General features: G+C 39.6%; 1 protein-coding gene across 2 annotated transcripts in view; it reads left to right on the top strand.

Moving 5' to 3' along the window:
- The window catches only part of ppp2r3a (protein phosphatase 2, regulatory subunit B'', alpha), a 303231-nt gene that overhangs the window by 72712 nt on the left and 207572 nt on the right, over nt 1-22947 (top strand). For both annotated transcript variants that reach the window (XM_048604830.1, XM_048604829.1), the window contains exon 3: nt 10994-11046. The gene's annotated coding sequence lies outside the window, so the exon portion shown is untranslated. The remainder of the gene's footprint in view (nt 1-10993; nt 11047-22947) is intronic.

Raw genomic sequence — 22947 nt, 5'->3', positions numbered from 1 at the left:
AAGAAACAGGATTGTTAATTGGATAACAACATTTTCCTTATTTCGAAGAAGAGTTTGTGAGAGAGGAAATCAAATGTCTTCCTTGGATATTGGAAACCTATTCAAGTCTCTCAAACATTTTAAAAAGGTGTCTTGACAACCAACCATGAAAATGATGGCCTCTGAATGATTGGTCTGCTTAATCTTTCTGCTGGACAGAGTTGAAGAGTGTGTTTTGGTAGAAAGTGGAAAGTATCAGTTTATGATATATTCTAGTTACGCTCTATTAGAATACACAAAGCAAATCCTGCATTCCAGACATCACTACGTCCTGGAACATTCTGCCCCACAAGATCTGTGGCTCGAGAATTTGCCTATTCAATCCCATGAAAACCTCTGGCACAAAATGACTTTGAGAATTCAGGCAGTCCCCAGGTCACAAATGGATTCTGTTCTGGAATCTGTTTGCAAGTCAAATTGTACGCAAGTCAGAACACAATGCAAGATGATGGAAAGTAGCTATTCATAAATACAGGAGATATTCATATGTCAGGTCTTTAAAATTAAAACCATGTATGGGATTGCGTTCATTAGTATGAGTACTCACTAGTCGGATATTTGTAAATTGGGTACGCCCTGTATGTTGTTCTGAAATCAAGGCACAGCTGACAATGATAACATTACAGGTCCCAAGTTTGAGACTTTCTTAGCGGTGAGAAATATGATGAATAATGAGGGCAGGACAGCACTTTTTTTTTAACTGCAATGTATATGTGAATTGATGTGGTGCATTTAATAGCATAAACAGCATCCCACATGGTCAGAGCTTAGAACTTGCTTTATCCAATACAAAGTATCTCTCATGAGCTCATTGCTCTTGAGGTATGATATCATCCACACATGCTAGACACATTCATATCTCACCATCAGCATGTAGTTCTACTTCAGTTTCCAATGAAATCCTACAGAAAGGAGAACAGAAAGCTAGTATTAATTTATTGACCCCAGATGCTTAATGCTCCACATGATGTAGTGTGTAAAAGTACACCAGACCTTTACATTTTCCATCAATTCATAACTTCTCTCAATATTGTTGTAAATCAAATCCACACGCTAATAATTCCAGTATCGGTAAATTCTTTGCTATCCATGCTTGATATTCAATGTTACTTCATTAAACATTTGAAAATAAATTACTCTTCAACAAATATGCCAAGCACATAGCAAAATGCTGACTGACATTTAAGTAAGCACTTGTAAGAATCTAGAGGCAAGCATTTAAGTAAATGGAACAAAAAACACCAACATGTTACCCTGCAGGGACAAGCAGATTATGAAGGAGCAATTTTTGTTTTGAAGAAAGAAGTTGCTTCTATGTAAAGCAATTTCTCATTGTCAGAATTTCGCAGAATGAATGATGATCAGTGAATTGTTTCTGAAGTACTGCTGTGTTAGCAACAAAAGAGGTAGTTTGCACACAAGATCCTACAAGCAGCAAATTAAATGAATGGTCAATTAATACTTTTTTTGACATTGATTGAAAATGTTAACTGGGGCCTGAGGGAAATATTCCAAATATTGCTGTGGGATCTTTTGCTATTGCAGGCATTTGCTTTTGCATCGTGCTTAATATGTAATGGGGTTCACTTAACTTAACCTGTCCAGTGGTGTTGTGTCAGTATTGAATGGGGAAAGTCAGCCATTTCTGCACAAAATGTCCATTCTCTCACTTAGCAGCTCTAGCAACCGAACACTCCCTTTTCTCATCTTATTGAGTCCTCTAAGTAAAGACAGTTATGACTCACTGTCACAATATCCAGGGCAGAGAGCTACATCCCAGAACTACTCAGTACTGATTGTAACAAGGTCAGCCAGCTGGACCTCATGGAATATGATTTCCTTCATTGGGGCTGTTAATCTGGTTCAATCAGGGAGCTTTGGATGACAGATATAGACAGGCATGTCAGAGGTTCTGCGCTCTCACTCTGAGAGAGCTGGATCAGTGTCAAGGACTCTCCACACGTAAATAAAGAGTGACTTGGTGACAGGATACTGGCCTCTGTGGAGTTATTTCACACTCCGGCCATAATGGTGATCAAGCATTTTACTGATCGTACTAATCTGGTCCACACTGGTCATCCACCTACTGAGCTAATCACCCTGTCCAAGAGTCTGAGTTATGTATGTTACAGTCTGGATCTGGGGCTAGTGATGGGAGAGGCTCCTTTTTCTTTCCATCATGTGGTCGACCAGGAATCCCCCCTGGTAATACCACCTGCCACTGGCAGGTATTGGAAGGATTTCCAAGTCAATACTCAACCTATGTGGCTGCAATATGAATAAACCTTCCTTGGTCATCAAGTCCTGGAGAGAAAGTTGGATCTAGAGCTGGTTGGTCAGATGCAGGAATGCTGTCCACCGTGCCACAAATCTTGAATTCCTTTCTATCATTCACTGAACTGTTATTCCCAATAATTGGCAAAATTCTTGGAGTTGGACTTGAGGCCTCAACCTCTAGATTCAGGTGGAAATGGTACCCCTAAGCAACACCAACAGTGTGATGATGAGCAAAAACAGAACTGGCTGGAAAAACTCGGCAGGTCTGGCAGCATCTGTGGAGAGACGAACAGAATTAACATTTCAGGTCCAGTGACCCTTCTTCAGAACTGACTGTAGCTAGGAAAAGTATATTGGTGTGATTGTGAAGTTGGCAGAACCACATTAATAGATATCAGCAAGTAAGCAGCCCATTCCATCTCACGTCCAATGTTTTCTTCATTGAAGTCAGTGAAAAAGAAATTTGAGCAGTGTGTAAAATAAGCTGCCAATTCATTGTCATCCAATTAACATAACTATCAAAAATCAGTTTGAGTCTCTTGTCCAGTGTACAATCTCACGTAAGAGATTATTACGATCAGAATAAACAATGGCCAAACAAAATATCACGCAGAGACCACAGACAGAATTAACAGGAAATTCCCAAAATTCCAACTAAAATCAGACATCACAGAAACCAATGAAATTACAAAGCAATTTATGAAAGAAAGGTAATATAGCTGGCTACGTTATTAACATATCACCTGGGAAGCAAAGCAATAGCAAGAAACTGGCTGTTGTTTTATTATAAGTGAAACTGAAGGAGTGATTATATCGTTAGCATTACAAACTAGTTTTTTTTTCATAGAATTACACGATCTGTAATACTAAAAGGTGCTTATTGAAGGCTGGTGATCTGAGAACTTTGTTTTTGCAACCAATTATCACAGAGCCCGATAACTTGATCAGCTCTTTTAAATTCACATATCATTGGCAAATACTATGATGATCTGCTTTCTCTGAATGAAATATGCAATCGAGTCTAATTACTATGTTGGAATCAATCAACAGGCTTTTCTTGAAGACAAAGGTATTTCTGCAACTTCGGGGGGAATGTGAATTTAAAGGTATCGTCCCCTCTAACTAATCACAAGGATTCAGGATTATGTGCGCGCTTTCTAATTTATCCACTAGATCCAGGACTCAAACTATTTGATGTTACATTTTCTTAATAGGGCATAGTAATCTTGTATCACCAGTAAAGCTTGGGTCTGTGCTAGGGAAACTTGATACTCTCTGTTGCTATGTAATGGGCATTATCTTTACTAGTGTTTACTGGAGCCTTCCAGTACACATGTTGGCAGAGCTTTGCAAATACCACATACATGCTGATCCATTCTGGGTTGCCATCAAATTATAATGGAATTTTCCATTCTACGGCAACGTTATGCATATAACAAGCGCTGCTTTGTGAATACCATTCATGTGTGAAAATTCTACAAATGACAAATTGTGAAAATCCAGAACTTTTGAGACTCTGAGGAGCTTAAATGAATAGGAGCCTTGACAAACAAGTCTTTTTATTAGCAACTATTTTTATTCATTTCAGCCAATTGCTTATGGTTGGATTCTGCCATATTTGCAGTTCTACATAGACTTACTTCTCAGTCAATACCCAGCCATGTGTGGATCTAGCATACAAATACGGATTGCTGCCTTCATTTATCCTCCGGGATATAAATTGAAGTTGATTGCCAAAATGCATTAGCAGAGCAGAGCCATTGAGTAGGCCACCAGCTTCAGACCAAGATTTTGTCATCAGTAAAATAAAGATTACTATGCCCTATTAAGAAAATGTAACATCACATAGTTTGAGTTTACAGGCTAGCCCACAGCACCTGAAACAAACTTACCATGCAATAGTGCATTTGCTTTATTTTTAAACATTTCTAATAAGATACAGTCCTCATTTCACCTGTATTGAAATCTTACTTCTTTTCTACTAATTGTGTCCCCAAAAGATGTCCCAAACTCAGTGGAATTTCTATATTTAAAAAAAAACTTTATTATGACTTTGGTATTTCATAATTACAATCTGTTACATCTTCGTTGAATTTTTCACCTAGGCATTAAGCTCTTGTTGACTGTTGTGGATTATAAAATAATCATGACTAGCAAACACACAGTGGGTTATAATTGAAAACATTATCAAACTTCCAACAAATATGAAAAGTCTAAGTTATGCCTGATTATTTTAGTATAATTCTAAAAATGAAAGCAAGTATTCAGAAAGGAGAACCAAAATTTAGTGCGTTCTACAAACTCAGGGCATTCCAAAACACTTTACAGACAATTAAATACTTTTGAAGCGTAATCATAATTTTAATGTCAAAGATATTGAAGTCGATTTAAGAATACAGCAAGATTCTACAAACCGCAATGTACTAATAGCCAAATAAACTGATTCACTGATATTGCTATGGGCAAATATTAGTCAGGACACCAGGAAGATTAGTGCCTTGGGATCTTTCGCATTTACCTGAGGAGGGGGATGGGCCCTTCAATTTTACATCTAATCTTGAAAGACTTCAGTGCTGATCAACCTGGCAATGCTTCTGTGTATGTCTGCAATCTGCAACACAGTTGTAACATTCAACGCGGGTATTAAAACATGTTGTAGAAATTTGCAGACAACTGCTTTTTACAGATGGATTCTGAAAAACAACATTTTATAAAGCATTCATTACTGCTATCTACAGCAATAATACTGTAATTTAGTATTTACACAGCCATCTAATCTATGATTCTGACTATCAGGTGGAGGCCCATACTTTTTTAGATAATAGCCAGTTGCTGCTGCTTCACTCCCCTTACAGTGGCACAAACTGATTTATTTTTAGATTTTCAATCTTTATAAATCAACAGTTTTCTCAGGATCTGACAGTAATGAAGTGTAAGTGTCTTAGGAAATAGTCACCATGTTTGCTGGTTTGATCTAAAATGCAGACCAGAGTCTCAACAGAACAACTTGAAACACTGAGTCTAAGAGTTTGCCTATGTAGGCCTGTGCTGTACTCCATTTAAATGCAATCTTATAAGAACATAAGATATAGGAGCAGAATTAGGCCATTTCAGCCCATCGCATGCTCTGCCATTTGATCTTGGCTAATATGGTTCTCAACCCCATTGTCCTGCCTTCTCCCTATTACTCTTGATCTTCTTCCTAATCAAAAAGCTGTTTACCTCTGTCTTAAACACACTCAATGACTTGTCTTCCACAACCTGCTGTAACAGTGAGTTCCATGGATTCACCACACTCTCTGGCTGAAGAAGTTCCTCCTCATCTCCATTCTAAAAGGTCATCCTTTCACTCTGAGCCTGTGCCGTCAAGTCCTAGTCTCTCCTTCTAGACGAAACATCTTTTCCATGTCCACTCTCTATCCAGGCAACTCAGTATTCTGTAAGTTTCAATGTGATTTCACCCCCTCCACCCCCACCTCATGTTTCTAAACTCCATCAAGTACAGACCCAGAGTCCTCAACTTCTCCTCATGTGACCAGCCCTTCAACCCAGTGAACTTTTTTGTGAATCTTTTCTGGATCCCTTCCAAGTCCAGCACGTCCTCTCTTAGATACAGGGCCCAAAACTGCTCACAATATTCTAAATGCAATCCGACTAGAGCCTTATCCATTCTCAGCAGTATATCCCTGCTCTTGTGTTCTAGTCCCTAACACCATGGGCTCTTATCTTAGTCAGAAGCTTCCTCTGCAACGCCTTGTCAAAGGCCTTCTGGAAATCCAAATAGATTATGGCCACTGGCTGTCCTTTGTGGCTCCGAGGTTTGCACTGCTGCCTCACAACATCAAAGACCTGGGTTTGATTCAAGCTGTTGGCAACTATCTGTGTGGAGTTTGCACATTTGTCCCGTGTCTGCGCGGATTTCCCTCGGGTGCTCTAGTTTCCTCCCACAGTCCAAAGGTGTGCAGGTTCGGTGGATTGACCATGCTGAATTGCCCATTGTGTCCAGGGATGTGCAGGCTGGGTGGGTTAGCCGCGGGTAATGCAGGGTCACAGGGATAAGGTAGGGGGGTGATTCTGGGTGGGATGTTGTTCGGAGGGTGGGTGTGGTCTCAATGGACCAGATGGCCTGTTTCCACACTGTAGGGATTCTATGAACTTATTCATTCCCTTCTGAAAGATAGTTGGAACTTGCTCATTCCCTTTTCAAACTGTGTTTTTAAAATGAAAGGCATTAAATAAATATCAATGTTTCACAGCTTTGTGGTTCTAAACTCAACATTGGATTCTGATGAATGTTAGAGATTTAGTTTTGTAGGTTTAAACACATGTTCAGATGTAAATCCAGAGGTAGCTGACCTGGAGAGGAGAACAGTTGGTCTTTTCCAAAACGTATTTTGTATCTCTTGCAGGCTATTGTTGGGTAGTTCCATCACAGGCGTGAACTCAACATTATCCTATTTAACAATAGCAGTGGGGGGAAGTGAGAAAGCAGCTGAAATATTGACCTGGAATTGAAAATCAGTGGTGAAGTGATGGTGTATTCCATTGACATCAAATGAAGCTGTTCACAGTGAGCTAGCAAACTCTGTGACATGGATTTCTCCTTTCAACATTAGTTTCATCGCAGCACCAGCTATGGGGAACTCTGGCATCAAGAATACTAATATCGAAGATAGTAAGAACTGCAGATGCTGGAGTCAGAGATAACACCGTGTGAAGCTGGAGGAACACAGCAGACCAGGCAGCATCAGAGGAGCAGGAAAGTTGATGTTTCGGGTCGGGACCCTTCTTCAGAAATGGTTGGTGTTGGGGAGTGGAGCTCAGAAATAAATAGAGAGGGGGGGTGGGGCTGGGGAAGGTAGGTGAGATGGTCATAGGTGAGTGCACGTAGGGAGGGGTGGGGATTGGTCAGTGAGGTGGGAGGAGCGGATAGGGTGGGAGAGAAGATGGACGAGTTGTGTCAGGTCAAGGAGGCGGGGATGAGAGGGAGGTTTGGTCATGGGATGAGACCGGGAGTGGGGAGATTTTGAAACTGGTAAAATCCACATTTAGGCCATTGGGCTGTAGGCTCCCGAGACAGAATATGAGGTGCTGCTCCACCAGTTTGCGGGTGGCGTCACTGTGACACTGGAGGAGGCCCAGGATGGACATGTTGCCCAGGGAGTGGGAGGGGGAGTTGAAATGGTTCGCGATGGAAGGTGTTGTCGTTTGTCGTGAACAGAGTGCAGGTGCTCTACAAAGCGGATACTAATATCATTACCTAGGCTAAGCAGCCAATCACTTTGAAGAATTCTCCCAGACAGCAAACTAGGAAGTGACAAACAAGTTTTACCATTCACTTTTAAAAATAACTTTACAGAAAGTGAAATAAAGATTGGAATATATACATGGAATTAAGACACAAGAAGAAACATTGTAAATGTTTTAAAAAGTACATTTTTTATTATTTTAAAAACTAAGGATTTTTATCATGGAATGTAGAAATTAGATATTTCACAAAAATTGTGTTGTTTTCTCAGGTGCTAGAGGTTGTCAGCAACAATTATGGCTTAATACTTCATTAAAAAGGCTGGTTATTCCTTATTCAATAAGGTACAAATTTTTCTGGACATTCTACAGCAGGAGTAATGGTATAAAATGTATAAGTTCATGTGAACTCGATCATTTCTAATTTGTTTTCCATCTACAAGGACTTCAATAATATACTGTGGAGCAGTGGTGAATCACTGACAGCATGCTCCAGAATTCCACGTTTTACTGTACGTGAGGATGCCAGATGTGGCTGTCTGTTTCAGAGGAGTAATGACAGCAAGTGTTAACAGTTTCTCCCTAATTACAGCCACAAAATTTAGACCAAATTTACAAGGGCGGCATGATGGCTCAGTGGTTAGCATTGGTGCCTCACAACGCCAGGGACTCTGGTTTGATTCAAGCCTCAGGCAATTGTGTGGAGTTTGCACATTCTCCCCATGTCTCTGTGAGTTTCCTCCCAGGTGCTCCAGTTTCCTCCCACTGTTCACAGATGTGCAGGTTAGGTGGATTGGCCATGCTAAATTGTCCATCATGCCCAGGATTGTGCAGGCTAGGTGGATCAGCCATGGGAAATGCAGGCGTAAGGTAGGGGGGATTTAGTCTGGGTGCGATGCTCTTTGGAGGATCAGTTTAGACTTGATGAGCTGAATGGCCTGCTTCTACTCTGTAGGGATTCTGTGACTTGACAGAGGATACTATGTTGGCTGTAATCCCTATTTATGTGTCAGCTAAATAAGTTACTTCTAAATGTTTTTCAGTTAGTGATTTTTTTTTAAACTACAAATCAGTTTTTTCTTCGCGACATTCCCTGTGAATGATGTGCATGCACTGCTGAGCTGCAGTTCAGAACTTAATGCGTAGCCACAAATACACCATACACAATAAGTGGTCCCTTTAAGATATGCACATGTAGGGATGTGTATCAATCTTAAAGGGACCGTGCAGTACAAAGAACAGGCCACAAGCAGCACCAGATAATTAACAGAAGCCTTACTTTTGGTTAAAGTATATTACATATGCCAAATGGAATGTTATTTGAAATGTCTTTCTGTGGTTACAATTTCACTGCTGACATTCAGGCTGGGATTTTGTCAGTTGTGTGTTGCTCGCGATATCATTACCAGAACTGTGCGCTGACTTTGCTTTCTCTCTTTTTCACAGTTTCTCACAATTATTATTAAAATTTGAGAACTGGAGGCATGCAGGCAAAATGTGTGTGACTAAGCAGCAGTGAAAGTTAATCATTGGTGAAAGCTACCATCAGCTGACAATGTTGCAAATACTTGCGATCAGGGTGGCACGGTGGCTCAGTGGTTCGCACTGCTGCCTCACAATGCTAGGGACCCAGGTTCGATTCCACCGTCGGGCAACTGTCTGTGTGGAATTTGCACGTTCTCCCCGTGTCTGCATGGGTTTCCTCCGGGTGCTCCGGTTTCCTCCCACAGTCCAAAGATGTGCAGGCTAGGTAGATTGGCCATGCTAAATTGCCTGTAGTGTTCAGGGATGTGTAGCTTAGGTGGGTTATAGGTTTATAGGGGGATGGGTCTGGGTGGGATGCTCCAAGGTCAGGGTGGACTGGTTGGGCCAAAGGGCCTGTTTCCACACTGTAGGGATTCTATGAGACCCATATATATAGTCTACCTTCAATTGCTGAACTATGAAATGAGAACATGTTCATTTATAAATTTTACCCATGAACTGATGCTCAGTGAGGTTTCCAACAATTTCTATTGTCAACAACCAAAACTCCACCTCATTACACACCTGGGCATCTCCCGCAATGATCTCCATTTCTAACTCTGCATGTTTTTCTGGCAACAATACAGAATTGGTCATTGTAAAGTTTGGTCTCAACCATTACCTTCCTCCTATCACTTTCATTCTTGCCCTCATCACCTTCTCAACAATACTTTGTTCCCTCCCTCTATAATCTGTCGTGTGATTTTTCATGCACTGCTAATTTGATCCTGAGAATGCAACTTTATTAAAAACTGTTTCACACTGAAAAATTGATATCATTCAAGTATATTATAGGTACAAACCTACCACAGGCCAGTGTAATGCTCAACACTCTGCAAACTTGCTGCAGACTTTATCTCTGTATCTCATCCCATCATCAGGAAATCTGAAGTTTGCATCCTGCCTTCTTAAATCACCTCACACACTCTGTTTCTTGCACTTGTGGCTCGATAAAATTCCCCTTTCAGTTAAGGATCTCGGCTCTGCTTCAATATCTTCAATTTTGAAGCACTCATTCACATGGAACTGTCATATCAAGGGGGAAATAATAAAGACCATTGCACCTTCTTTATCCTTGAATTTTATTTTAAATAAAGGATTGTGGATTTGGAATAAAATATTTGTCGTTATAAGGTATTTTGTCATTGGTGTGAAAATTTAGGAAATGTTTCCATGAGTGAGTTTTTTTCTTCAATATGGTAATGTCTACAAAACACACATTGACCTTTGTTTAATAGCATTATATTTGATCTCAGCTCCACGTGGGATATGTCTAATCAATGGATAATATTTAGTGACTCATTAGGAGAGTTATGTAACAATGCTCCTGAACCAATGTTTTGGAATTCTGTTTAATTAAAGAATTCTGGCAACATAACCAGGATGTATTCTGTATTAGCACACACAAAACATTAACAGGGTAGATATTTTGAATGAATAGTGTGCCAAGGAATTTAATGTTAGTATTTAATAACAAGACATTGCGGTTTTACAATGGAGAACAAAGGGATCAAAGTCATCATTTGCCCATGTTAGGTCAAGGAATTTACTTCCTTCAATGGACAAATTTAGGTCACCTGCCAGTCTGCATTTCTACAGCACAACAGAGGAGTCTGCTTCTGGGATAATGTTTTCTACAGTGTGTAAAATGTAACAAATAAATATATTTTAATTTCAACAGTCTGATGTATATCGAAATTGCATCTTTAATTTGAAGCAATAGCCAAAAGGCACATCCATATCTGAAATTGCATCAGTAATACAAAAGGAGTACACTTCCCCCTTTTGCGGGACTAGTTAAAGCTCAATTAGGTATATGCTGATTTTGTTTTTGCCTTCAGCTACAGCTAGCAACTCGAACAAAAGTAAGTTTCCTCATGTGTTTTATTTTGTGGTTTCTTTTCAGACAATCAAGTGTGTCAAGATTGAATCAGACTGCAAGATGCCATCTTGTATATGGTATGGATATTAAATGTTCAATTTATCATCAGTTATTGAACAATTTACCTGCTTTTAATGTTTGTATAATGTGTACTTCTGATCTGAGAGCCTTCCTTGCCTGTTTTTGCTGGCTGTTTGTTTGTTTGTTTGTTTGTTTGTTTTCTGGTCAGGTTTAAACAAAATACTGTTGGCATATATGTAGGTATAAAAATGGGGTAAGGATAAACCTGGAAATTTATTTCAACTTAACTTACAAGATTAAGGCAAGAGAGGGCAGTTTTAAACAAGAAAAATACAATGACCAAATGTATTGGGACTGATGATTGGAAATTGTTCTTTATACAAAGAGTGATTTAATACTCCGATAGGATTTTTGAGCCCAGCAGTGGAGGTAAATACACTGGCGTTATTTAAACAGGAATGAGATGTTGGGAAGAGCTGTAGGATCTCTCTGAATGAATGACCTAAAAGACAGTCAAATTACTTCCCTCATTCATATTAATCTTGTGATTTTGAAGATTATTTAATCAAACTTGATGAAACCAATTGTGTGAAATCACAACTTATTATATCTTGACATTAATGTGGGATTGTGTGGTAAGCTATCTATTTATGAAAGGTTAAATCTGATGCTACAGGTCATGCAAAGAGACTTAAAGAGCAGCAGTTATACTTTATTCTAGTTGAATTTTATAACCTATTTCTAAGAAAACTTCTCATTTTTTGATTTTCAATATTGTTTTCTTTTTCTAACCTGATTAGTTTCTCCACCTTCACACAACAGACCATTGGGACAATGTATTGTTTCCAGGTCTCTTTCATTTCCGGTTACATTTATTTGGTGCAGGAAAATTAGTTCACACCTCTTATAAATCACTAGCTAGGCCTCCCCTGACATTTTTCTAATTCTAGGCACCGCACTTTAAGAAGGACGCTAAGGTCTTGGAGAGGGTATGGAACAGATTCACCAGAATGATGTCAGGGTTATGAGACAATGGTTATGTGGAGAGAGCAAAGCTTGGAATGTTATCCTTATATGGAGCAGGGATTAAGGGACAATTTTAAAATGTTCCAAATCGTTACTTTTGGTAAGGTAAATAAGAAAAAAACTATTTCCATCAACAGGTTATTCAATAACTGAAGGGCACCATTTTGAGATAGTTAGCATGAAAACCGGAAAGGAGCTGAGGCTTTACACAACAACCTTTTATTATCTGGAATGCACAGGATTAAAGGGTAGTGGAAGTGGACTCAATAGTCATGTTCAAAATGGAATTAAATATTTGAAAAGGTAACACTTGTAGGGATATAGTGAAAAAGCTCGTGAGTAGGACTAATTTAATGGCGGTATCAAAGAAATGAGCAGTGCTCCTGTATTCCTATAATCAACTGAAACTGCAGTAGATTGATTGCCCCTCTCATCTTCAGAGGAGTAATTGACCACCATTCCAAATGACCTCTAAATATCCTAACTATAATTCATCACATGACAATGTTCTCATATCACAATGTTCTCATATCATGCCACAGTGTCTTTGTTGTGCTGGGAATCCATAATGTGAAAAATATAGGAACATTTCTGATTATTGTTGTGAGGTTTAAGTTAATCAAAAGTTGAGTAGGATATAAATGTTTAGTACAGACTCCATGCTACTGCTTTTGGATAACTGGATTGAGAAAGAATTTTAAAAGCAGTTAATAAAAATAGTCATGTAAGCCCTCTTTGTTATGGGAAATAAAGACACCAGTTTTTTTTTAAGTTAATTGATAATGTCAAAAGGAGACTAGATTTATCCTTTAAACTGCCCTCCTTTTGTTGATATGCTATGATTTCCAACTTATTTATGGCTCAAATGAAAATCAAGTCTCAATGAAACCAGACACCTATCAGTATAAAGTGGCAGCGAACCTTCTCATGACTATCAGTTGTTGTACTCTTCATCCTTTTGCTCCTCTAAGTTGCGTTGTCCTCAATCACCTATTCCCTTATGCAGAGCCCATCACAAGCAATTCCAGCACATATGAGGGTAAGCCTAATGCTCCTTGAAAACTATCAGTAGCAAAATCAATGCACATTACTCATAGGTAGATTGCTGTATCTGATGGTAACACAAATAAGGTTGAAGATTAAAAATGTTTTTGAAAGCTATTTTCAAATTCAAGAGAACTCAGTAAGAAATCATCAATTGGAATAATACTCGGGCTCGTTCCAAACTTTAGATAGCCATGTGCTTAAGAGAATGACAAAAGAACTAGAAAATGCAGAATCAAGCAAGGTAGCTGTTGGATGCGGGAAATGAGACTGAATGGAGAGGAAAAGGGATTAAACCCTGACAAAGACTTATGTGCCAAGTGGTCTGTAGCAATGTTGTAATTTGTATGCATTTCTATGGGGAGGGAAAATCTGACACAGGCAGTCTCTGGGTTGGAAACAGGTTCCATTCTGGCGTCTGTTTGCAAGTCAAATTGTACACAATTCAGAAAACAATGCAGGACAATGTAAAGCAGCTGTTCGTAAGTACAGGAACTGTTCAAGTGTTGGATCTTTAAAATTATACCCCTGCATGGTATCACATTTGTAAGTTGGACCTTCGTAAATTGGGGAGCTCATGAAGTTTATTTGGAATGTTTCAATGATATGGATTATGCGATACTTCATTATGTTCAGAGTTGTATGTGAGATGCAAATTTGATTTTCTTAGTAGTGTAAGCTGCCCGTTGCTATCACAGAACTTTACTCCCAAAATGATATTTCTGTAAGAGAGCTATTTCTCACTATTAATTTATTTGTCATCTTGTTTGAAAGTTATAAACATCAACTTCACTGTGATTTATGATGTACACAAACATCCTCAGTGGGCCAGTGGTCGACATCAATAGATTTCCAAATGCAGAATTGATATCTGAGATTTTAATCGGATATGCCTGAGTTTTTGAGCATGGAGGAACATCTTTTACTGAGCGCCTCAAGCATGTAGCAAAATTCTATTTGGAGTTTATTTTCAGTCTTGGATAATTTTGAAAATAGCACCTCACAGTTTCTCTCAAAGCTGTAAATGTGTGTTGATGTCTATGAAATTTATCTCCATGATATTTAGAGATATTTTCTCACTTAATTTGACAAAATAGTCATAGGGTTGTCAAATATCCTGAAGTCACAAAGAAATAAGACATAAGGCCCATACTTCAATGCGAATAGCTCTCTTTTTATCTCCTATTTTCATCACTGCTATTTTGAGCAATGTTGGCACTCACTCCTACATTTGATTTAATGCAATTGATTAAACCATAGGCATGATTTTCCCCTCCCAGGATGTGGCATAAATGACTCTGCCCTTCTCACCAGCATGGTGAGATCTATTGGGGAGCTTCTTGACTTGCCACCAGTTAAGGGCCCTAAGAAGTGAATGAATCGTCACTGAAGGGCCCCAACTCTCACTGCCCAATTACCAGCCTTCCCAGCTAAAATACAAAGTAGCTGGTTTGCCAACTGGGTCCCAGTGTGACCTGTCTGATTGTTTGGGAGAGGCCTTCAATCTCCACAATTTTGTGCCAATCAGAGGCAGGGATTGTGGGGTTTTGAGGTTTAGTCACTTTATTTTTAAAAAAACTGAATGGATATGGGTGTCACAGTCTGGACCACCATTTATCATCCATTCCTAATTACCCAGAGGGGAGTTAAGTGTCAACCATCTTTCTGTTTATCGGCCAGATCAGCTGAGGACAGCAAATTTCCTAAAGGACATTAGTGAAGCAGAAGGGACAATCAGCAGTAGATATATGGTCACTATTAGGCTAGCTTTCAGATATGTATTGAATTCAAATTTCACAACTGCCATGATGGCATGACCCCATAACTTTGGCCTGGGGTTCTACATTACTAATTTAATGACATTATCACTAAGCTACTGCCTCCCCTATTTAAATATTTTGTATATTATTTTGTAATATCAGGAAAGCTAACAGGCAGTTCACACCAACCAAGTTTTCACAAACTGTAGTAGTCCGTTATAGTGGCAGATGCTACCAGACAATGCTGAGTTTCTCAAGTAATTTCTGTTTTTGTTTTGGATTTTCAGTATCCACAGATCTTCGGTTTTGTTTTTCATTATAGTGATGTTGGTTAAGGGATAAGTATTGGGCAGCGTACAAGAAAAATCCTTTGCTCCTCTTTGAATAGTTCAACGAAACATTTTATGCCCACCTTAGAAAACAAACATGATCTTGGCTTAGATATAACACAGTTTGGAGCTGGAGGAACACAGCAGGCCAGGCAGCATCAGAGGAGCAGGAAAGCTGACTTTTAGGGTTGGGACCCTTCATCAGAAATGGCTTAATGTTTTATGTGGAAAGATGATGACTCCTACAATGTGGCACAACCTCAGTAATAATCATTGTGGATTACTCCAGTTTTAGGAGTGGGCTTGAACCCATGACTTCCAGGAGCAAGCACTGAGTCAATGCAAGCTGGGAAAAGTGAAATGCTGAGGCCTTTGGTAGTTGTCTTTTCCCTAGGATGGGAGGATTTCAAGACTAGGGGGCCTTTATAAGGTGAGAGGAGAGATTTTCACGAAGATGTGAGGGGCAGATGTTTTACACAGAGGGTGGTCCAAGTGTGGAATGTATTACCTGAGGAAGTGATGGATGTGGGCATAGTTACAATGTCTAAAAGACATTTGGATGAGTACATGATTAGAAAAGGTTTGGAGGATATGGGCCAGGAGCAGGCAGGTGGGACAAGTTTAGTTTAGGATTATGCTTGGCATGGATGCGTTGGACCAAAGGATTTGTTTCCGTGCTGTATGACTCTATGACTATGACTCAGACCTGGAGCCAGAAATATACAAGCAGCATTACTCTCTAGTTGAATTCACAATTAACAATCAGCTGTAATTATCAGATTCTCTCTAAATATTTAATAACATTATTCATATTTGAGAAAACCTTAATTATACATTGAGACTACAAGGTGTAGAGCTGGATGAACACAGCAGGCCAGGCAGCATCAGTGGAGCAAGAAAGCTGACATTTCGGGTCTGGACCCTTCTTCAGAAAATGCTTTCCTGCTCCTCTGATGCTGCTTGGCCTGCTGTGTTCATCCAGCTCTACACCTTGTTATCTCAGACTCCAGCATCGGCAGTTCCTACTATCTCTTAATTATACATTACTCTTTTTTGAGTCACTAAGCAGCACAAATTTTACTCCAAACTATTATCAATATTTTCAAACCCCATATGTTGTTTCAATAGGTTTCATATTCCTGACTTTCCAGGTACTTTACACAATAATGGCTGTAGTATGAAAGTGAGCAGCTGTTATTCCCAAATCTGTCTCAACACTACCAGATGTGCAAAAACAGCTTGTGTGACTTATTCTCCAGTTTTCCATTTACCTACCTTGCATTTGTCACACCCATGCTGTCTCCGTCATAGCATTATGTGTTCAATCTTCAATCTTAAACTGATATCTGTTACTGTTACTTTGACAACTCAAGCTATTTACACTCAAATAATCAGCTCCTCTTCAATCCAACTAGATCCAATTTCTGTGCAGATTGCCTTTGGTCTTAAGTTTAGAAAGCTGAGCATGTATAACAAGGCATGTATTCAACAAAATCCCAAGTGCAAGATGTACAAATTACCGTGTAAGATATAACAATAGAAGTCCTTCACTAAAAACAGGTCATTTCCTGCTCTTCTGATGCTGCTTGGCCTGCTGTGTTCGTCCAGCTCTACACCTTGTTATCTCATTGCAAAGCATGATCTGTAGCATACTTCAGCGGATGGTTGATATTCCAATCAGACGGTGCAAAAATAATTTCAAGTCATGCTTGTGTTTTCAAGGTGAAACTTTGTGCATAATGGTTCATGAGAAATCTATTGCCTCGCTCTAGATATCTCACAGGAACTTAAAAACAGGAATGTACCATTTAGCTATTTGAACGTATATCACCGGTGAATGAAATCATATCTCCTCTCTGACCTAGCTCCACATGAACCTCTTTGTCCCATACCTTTAATAGCTTTGGATAATGAAAATGTTATTGATCTTAGGTTTAAAATTTGCAATTGATTTTGGGTTTAAAATTTGCAATTCATCTTGTATCAAATATTCTTTATACATTTATGAATGTATTTTGCACGAAGGTACGGACTGGAGTTGTATCTATTTAAAATAAATAAAAAATGATGTCATACTGCAAGGAGGCCATTTGGTCCAGATTGCCTGTTCTGGCTGCTTGAAAGAGCTGTCTCATTCATCATTCAGAAGAGACATGAAGTCAAAGCTTTTGATCTTGTACTTGTCAATAATTAGCCACCTCTGTAGTTCCAACTCCCCTGCTTTTTGCCTAAAGTCCTGCAAAATTGTCCTTTTCAGCTATTTATTCAGTTCCCTTTTAATGAATGTGTTGAATTTGCTTCTACCACCACTTCCAGAAATGAATTCCAGACCAAAAAAAAAAAAATTGCACTGGCCTGCATTTTCAAGTGACAAAAACACGTCTTTTATAGGTTTGGAATACGAAGGGTAGAACGTTTCTTGGTGCTGATGGGGAGTTATTATGACAACAACACATACTGAGACCTACTGAACCATTAGCAATGCTCAACATAGTTACAGTCATTAGAGCCATTATTACAGCACAGAAGAAGACCATTTCACCTGTCGGGTCTATACTGACTCTTTGCCAAGTGATTGAGTCAGTCCCATTCCCTCACTTTATTTTTGAAAGCACTATCAGTATGTCAGGAACTGTTTCCCATCGGATATTGCAAGTAATACACAGTCTAGTGTTTACAGATCATTACAAATATGAAATAGTAACTATTTTTATTCTTTAAATATCTCTGATTTATTCTTATTGGATTTCTAGCAGGTGTCTGTAAATCAAAACAGATCTGCATCTTCCAACGATACAAAATATATTGCCATAGTGATGTAAAGCAACAAAAAAATCTCTACAGTGTAAGTCAGATTTGATTTTCAATTTAAATGACCAAGATGCATTGATGCTATTAATGGTGTACACCACATACAACACTAAAATTATTTTTGATCAATCTACATTTGACATTTAGTAAGTGATTAGCAAGTTAGTGTCTAATATTGAATTTGTTGCTCAATTGGTGACTAATTAACAATGAGCATCAGATTAACATTTAATTGTGCATTCATTTGTGCCACATTAGTGCATATGTCACCACATTGGTTTGTTGATTAGTGCGTACATACTTGACAGACTTCTGGTTTGTTCATATTTACTTAAGGACAACGATTAAAACCAGACATGGCAATAATATCAAAACTCCAAATGTTGTAATTTGTTGTGGTTCCAACTTCTGATTTTGTTCAGTGTTTATTATTTATATTGGCATTATACAACCGGATAGTCCCCATTGAAATTAATTCTCTTTTGCAAACATTGCTGACCATCAGTTTTTCTTCTGGCATGGAAGCTGTACCAGTTGGATTTTACCCAGACACGAAGGTCTACGGCTTGAGGCAGAATCTGGACCCAGTCTATTTCTGCACCTCTTACAGAGACCGGAAATTGGCTGCTGTGGTGTTACTGGGGCTTTTGGGCGGATTCGGGGTTGGGGGGTTCATTCACTTGGGGTGGAAGAACTGGTGTAGTTTTCTTTTATTCTTTCAAGGGACGTGACAGTGACAGGAAAGCCCACATTAGCTGTCCATCTCGACCTGGCCTCAAGAAGGTGGTGGTGAGCTGCCCTTCTTCAACCATTGCAGTCCATCTGGGAGCAATCCATTACCCCGACCCTAAACGCTCATCCAGTTTGACGGCATTCAAGGAATTTTGCCTGTTGTCCCGACTTCGGGCTGGTATTTAAAATGGGCGGCAGGTGTCTTGCTCACTGGAGGGAGCACAGTTTTATTGAGGGCCTCCCCCACAGAAGTGAAACAAAGTGCCCATCAGATGCTTACCTGGCCAGTATCAGAATTTTGTCAGGGGCTAGGACCCAAAGGCAGAAATTTCATCTCCAAGAGCTGCATAATAATCAGCAGTATTGTCTGCAGTGAACTGGAAACAGTGGTTGCTATCAATAATGCTGTTAGGACACCAACACGGAATTGTTCCTGGATCCCTGAATGCCAGTAAGAGGAGCAGGATAGGGGTTTTGGGGCAGTCATGGTAGGGAGTGGCCAAAGGCGAGGACAGGAAAGTGGCTTTCCTTAAGACTGTAAAATATAGGAGCAGAGGCAGGCCATTCAGCCCATCGAATCTGCGCCACCATTTAATGAAATCATGGCTTTCAGTGCTATGTTTCCCAATGCCTAGTTATTTGATTGGGATCAAATGTGTCTGCGAAAATTGTAGCCCACCTCTGCAAGCCTTGGGCAACTCTGAGATAACAAGGTGTAGAGCTGGATGAACACAGCAGGCCAAGCAGCATCAGAGGAGCAGGAAGGCTTTCTCCAGCATCTGCAGTTCCTACTATCTCTTGGGCAAATCTGACTGGTTTCCTAAGCAACCTTCAGGAGGCACAGGAGAGCAGCACAAATCCCATTAAATCGCAGAGCCGCCATTAAACTGCTCAGGGATATTTGGTATCGAGTGAAATCATGAATGATCCTGACTGAGGTCCCACCGTGAGCAGTTCAGATCTTTGCATTAACTTTTCCCACCTTGACTGAAATGTTCTGAGCTCGGTCACCATGTTTCCTGCCACGATGAGCTATATTAAATTTCTTCCTGAGTGTGCAGAGGGTGTATGTAATCCAATATGGTGTCTATCAGTGGCAAACCTCCCCCCGCACCATCACAGACATTGTAATAAACTATGGTAAATCACTCCAGTGTTGGGCCACTGTTTTCACATGGGGAAAGTAAAGAAATTGTGGTTTTTTTTGTTTTGCTTACTCAAGTCTTTATACTTCCATCTTTGAGAAGAAAGTTGTCATTCTGAGTTCTCCCGGCCTCTTGAGAACATGTCTCCTTTATCACTAATGATGTAAGAAAACTCACCCGTTTGATAAAAGGCCTAAACTAGAATTTGCCACAATGTTGGGATGAGGTGAAAACAACAGACAAAAATTTGATGTTGGAAAACTAACCTGTGCCGAGATTTTTTTGTGTGCTTTAATCATTTGCTGATCTCATCTCATACTTCATGAGTTTGGATAATTTGAATCTGATTTCATTGATTTTAGTTTCAATTCCTATGTGTTCTGGCTGTCATCAGCCTTGCCAGCCAACTCCTGCATGTTAGAACTTCAAAGTCCAGACCCATTTCTGCGCCACTGTCAGCATGAGGGAAAGAAATTAGCTTTTCATCTCTGTGCCAAGGCTGCAAGGAGTCTGTTTTACAAGCTGTATCTTGTTTTGTTAATAAAGTGTAACCTTACCACAGGCATTCACATTTGCCAAAATCTGTGAGGTTTGCGTCACTGCCTAGAATTGCTTGCAAATGTCCAATCAAGGTAATCTCTGTCAAGTGCTTTGACATTCGTCATATTTTTAGCAGATAAGACAGCTGTTTGATAAGAATTTTAACATGAATATCAATTCTTTCTTATGACTTGTATCAGGCCAACCCCATCCATTTTTTTTTTTCTTAAGTACAAACCATGATTTTAAATGTCCTTACTCTTTTTGACTGTTACAGACTCTTATAACTCGTCATTCACCTACAAATAATTAAACGTGTCCTCATGCACACACATATTGTATACAAAGGTACATGATTCATGAATACATACATACATTGCATTATAAACACAATCTGGTAACTATTGAATAAAGGATCAAAGCATATTTATAATGAGAGATAGCAGTGTACACCTCTCTGAGTAGTCAGTTTAACAGAGGGCATAGGTTTAAGGTGTGAGGGGAAAGATTTCAAAGGGACCTAAGGGGCAACATTTTCACACAGATGGTGGTGTGTGTATGGAATGAGCTGCCAGAGGAAGTGGTGGAGGCTGGTACAATTACAACATGTAAAGGGTATCTGGATGGGTATATGAATAAGAAGGCTTTAGAGGGACATGGGCCAAATCCTGGCAAATGGGACTAGATTTAATTTAGGATAACTGGTCGGCATGGATGAGTTGGACCAAAGGGTTGGTTTCCATGCTTTACAGCTCTATGACCATATACTGTGGATAAGCAATTGTTTGCTATTATTAGTCAACAAATCCATCATTCCAACCAGTGAATACCAGGGTGGTAAAAACTGAATGAGATGATATTTGGGACATATGGGAGTTGATATATGGGAAATGACGTTATTAGCATGTGCGGTAAGTTTTATGCAGCAATAATCTAGTGTGAATAAAGCATTGATGGAAATGGCTGTATAGACAAATGTACAAAACTCATCTATGCCTTCAAATATAAAAAGCATAATTTTCTCATCTAGAATAATTTGTGCAGTAAACCATGATTAGCATCAAAGCAGCATATGTTGTTTCCTTATTACAGTAATGTCAAGAAAGCGTCTCCGGACCAGTCAGGCTGCGAATCCCTCTGATTATCTTGATTTCCTCCGGACCTGCCTTCCTCTTGGCAAGAGTAGAATCTTTCCATAGTGCTGATGTGAACCTCTCTGTAACATTATAACGCAGCGCATTGAAGCCCAAGCTTAACTTACCACTACAGTACTCATAGCAATTACCAGAGAAAACAATATCAAGATTCATCTCATTCAGTTTTTACCACCCTGGTATTCACTGGTTGCAATGATGGATTTGTTGACTAATAATAGCAAACAATTGCTTATCCACAGCATATGGTCATAGAGCTGTAAAGCATGGAAACCGACCCTTTGGTCCAACTCATCCATGCCGACCAGTTATCCTAAACTAAATCTAGTCCCATTTGCCAGGATTTGGCCCATGTCCCTCTAAAGCCTTCTTATTCATATACCCATCCAGATAACTTTTACATGTTGTAATTGTACCAGCCTCCACCACTTCCTCTGGCAGCTCATTCCATACACACACCACCATTTGTGTGAAAATGTTGCCCCTTAGGTCCCTTTGAAATCTTTCCCCTCAAACCTTAAACCTATGCCCTCTAGTTTTGGACTCCGCTACCCTGCGGAAAACACCTTGGCTATTCACCCTATCTATGCCCCTCATGATTTTATAAACCTCTGTAAGGTCACCCCTCAGCCCCTGATGCTCGAGGGAAAACAGCACCAGCCTATTCACCTTCTCCCTATGGCTCAAACCCTCCAACCCTGACAACATTCTTGTAAATCTTTTCTGAATCCTTTCTAGTTTCACAACATCCTTCCCATAGCAGGGAGAGCAGAATTGTTGGTGGTTTGAAACCACCAAGGGATGAAGGGCTTTGTTACTTTGGCACCCATCTCTGTGGCGCAGTAAGTTGGTGCATTCAGCTGTACAGCAGATCCAAGCATGACATGAGGAAAACTTGAATGATAGTAAGTTTATCGAATTCACAAGACAGGGTGATGTGTGTGGGTGACTTAATTAGGCTTGATGCAAAATTCCAGTATTCTGATGGCAGGCTGAGATGCAGCAATATAGTAACTGATGTGTTTGTAGCATTGAAAATAATGCAGGTTATATGAGTGGTTCAAATCTGTAATACATTTGTATGCTGTGAGTACCAACTAGGCTCAAACAACTTTTAATACAGTCCTATCTTCAAGATAAAATCTGTGCACATGAGAATATAATGGTACCTGACTCATGTTTGTTTAAAGGAAGCATCCTCCAGTTGGATTTGTGTTCTTCTGTGTAAGCTAAGCAGTATTCCTTGTTAAAGTCTACAGCACAAGTGAAGAAAGCAAGAGAATTAGCTCTTGTGTAGAAATTTTGGACTGGCAAGGACGAGTCACTGGTAAAGGAGTTTTGGTGTGGAGCCAGACCGTGGAAGAGAGAAGTCCAAATGGCCTGATGTCCTAGATTTGGGACGGAGGGGAATGTTAG

The sequence above is a fragment of the Rhincodon typus genome, chromosome 13, assembly GCF_021869965.1.
Source record: "Rhincodon typus isolate 14 chromosome 13, sRhiTyp1.1, whole genome shotgun sequence".
Classification (NCBI taxonomy): Eukaryota; Metazoa; Chordata; class Chondrichthyes; order Orectolobiformes; family Rhincodontidae; genus Rhincodon; species Rhincodon typus.
Note: the sequence above shows the minus strand (reverse complement) of the source record. Positions and strands in the feature narration are given on the sequence as shown.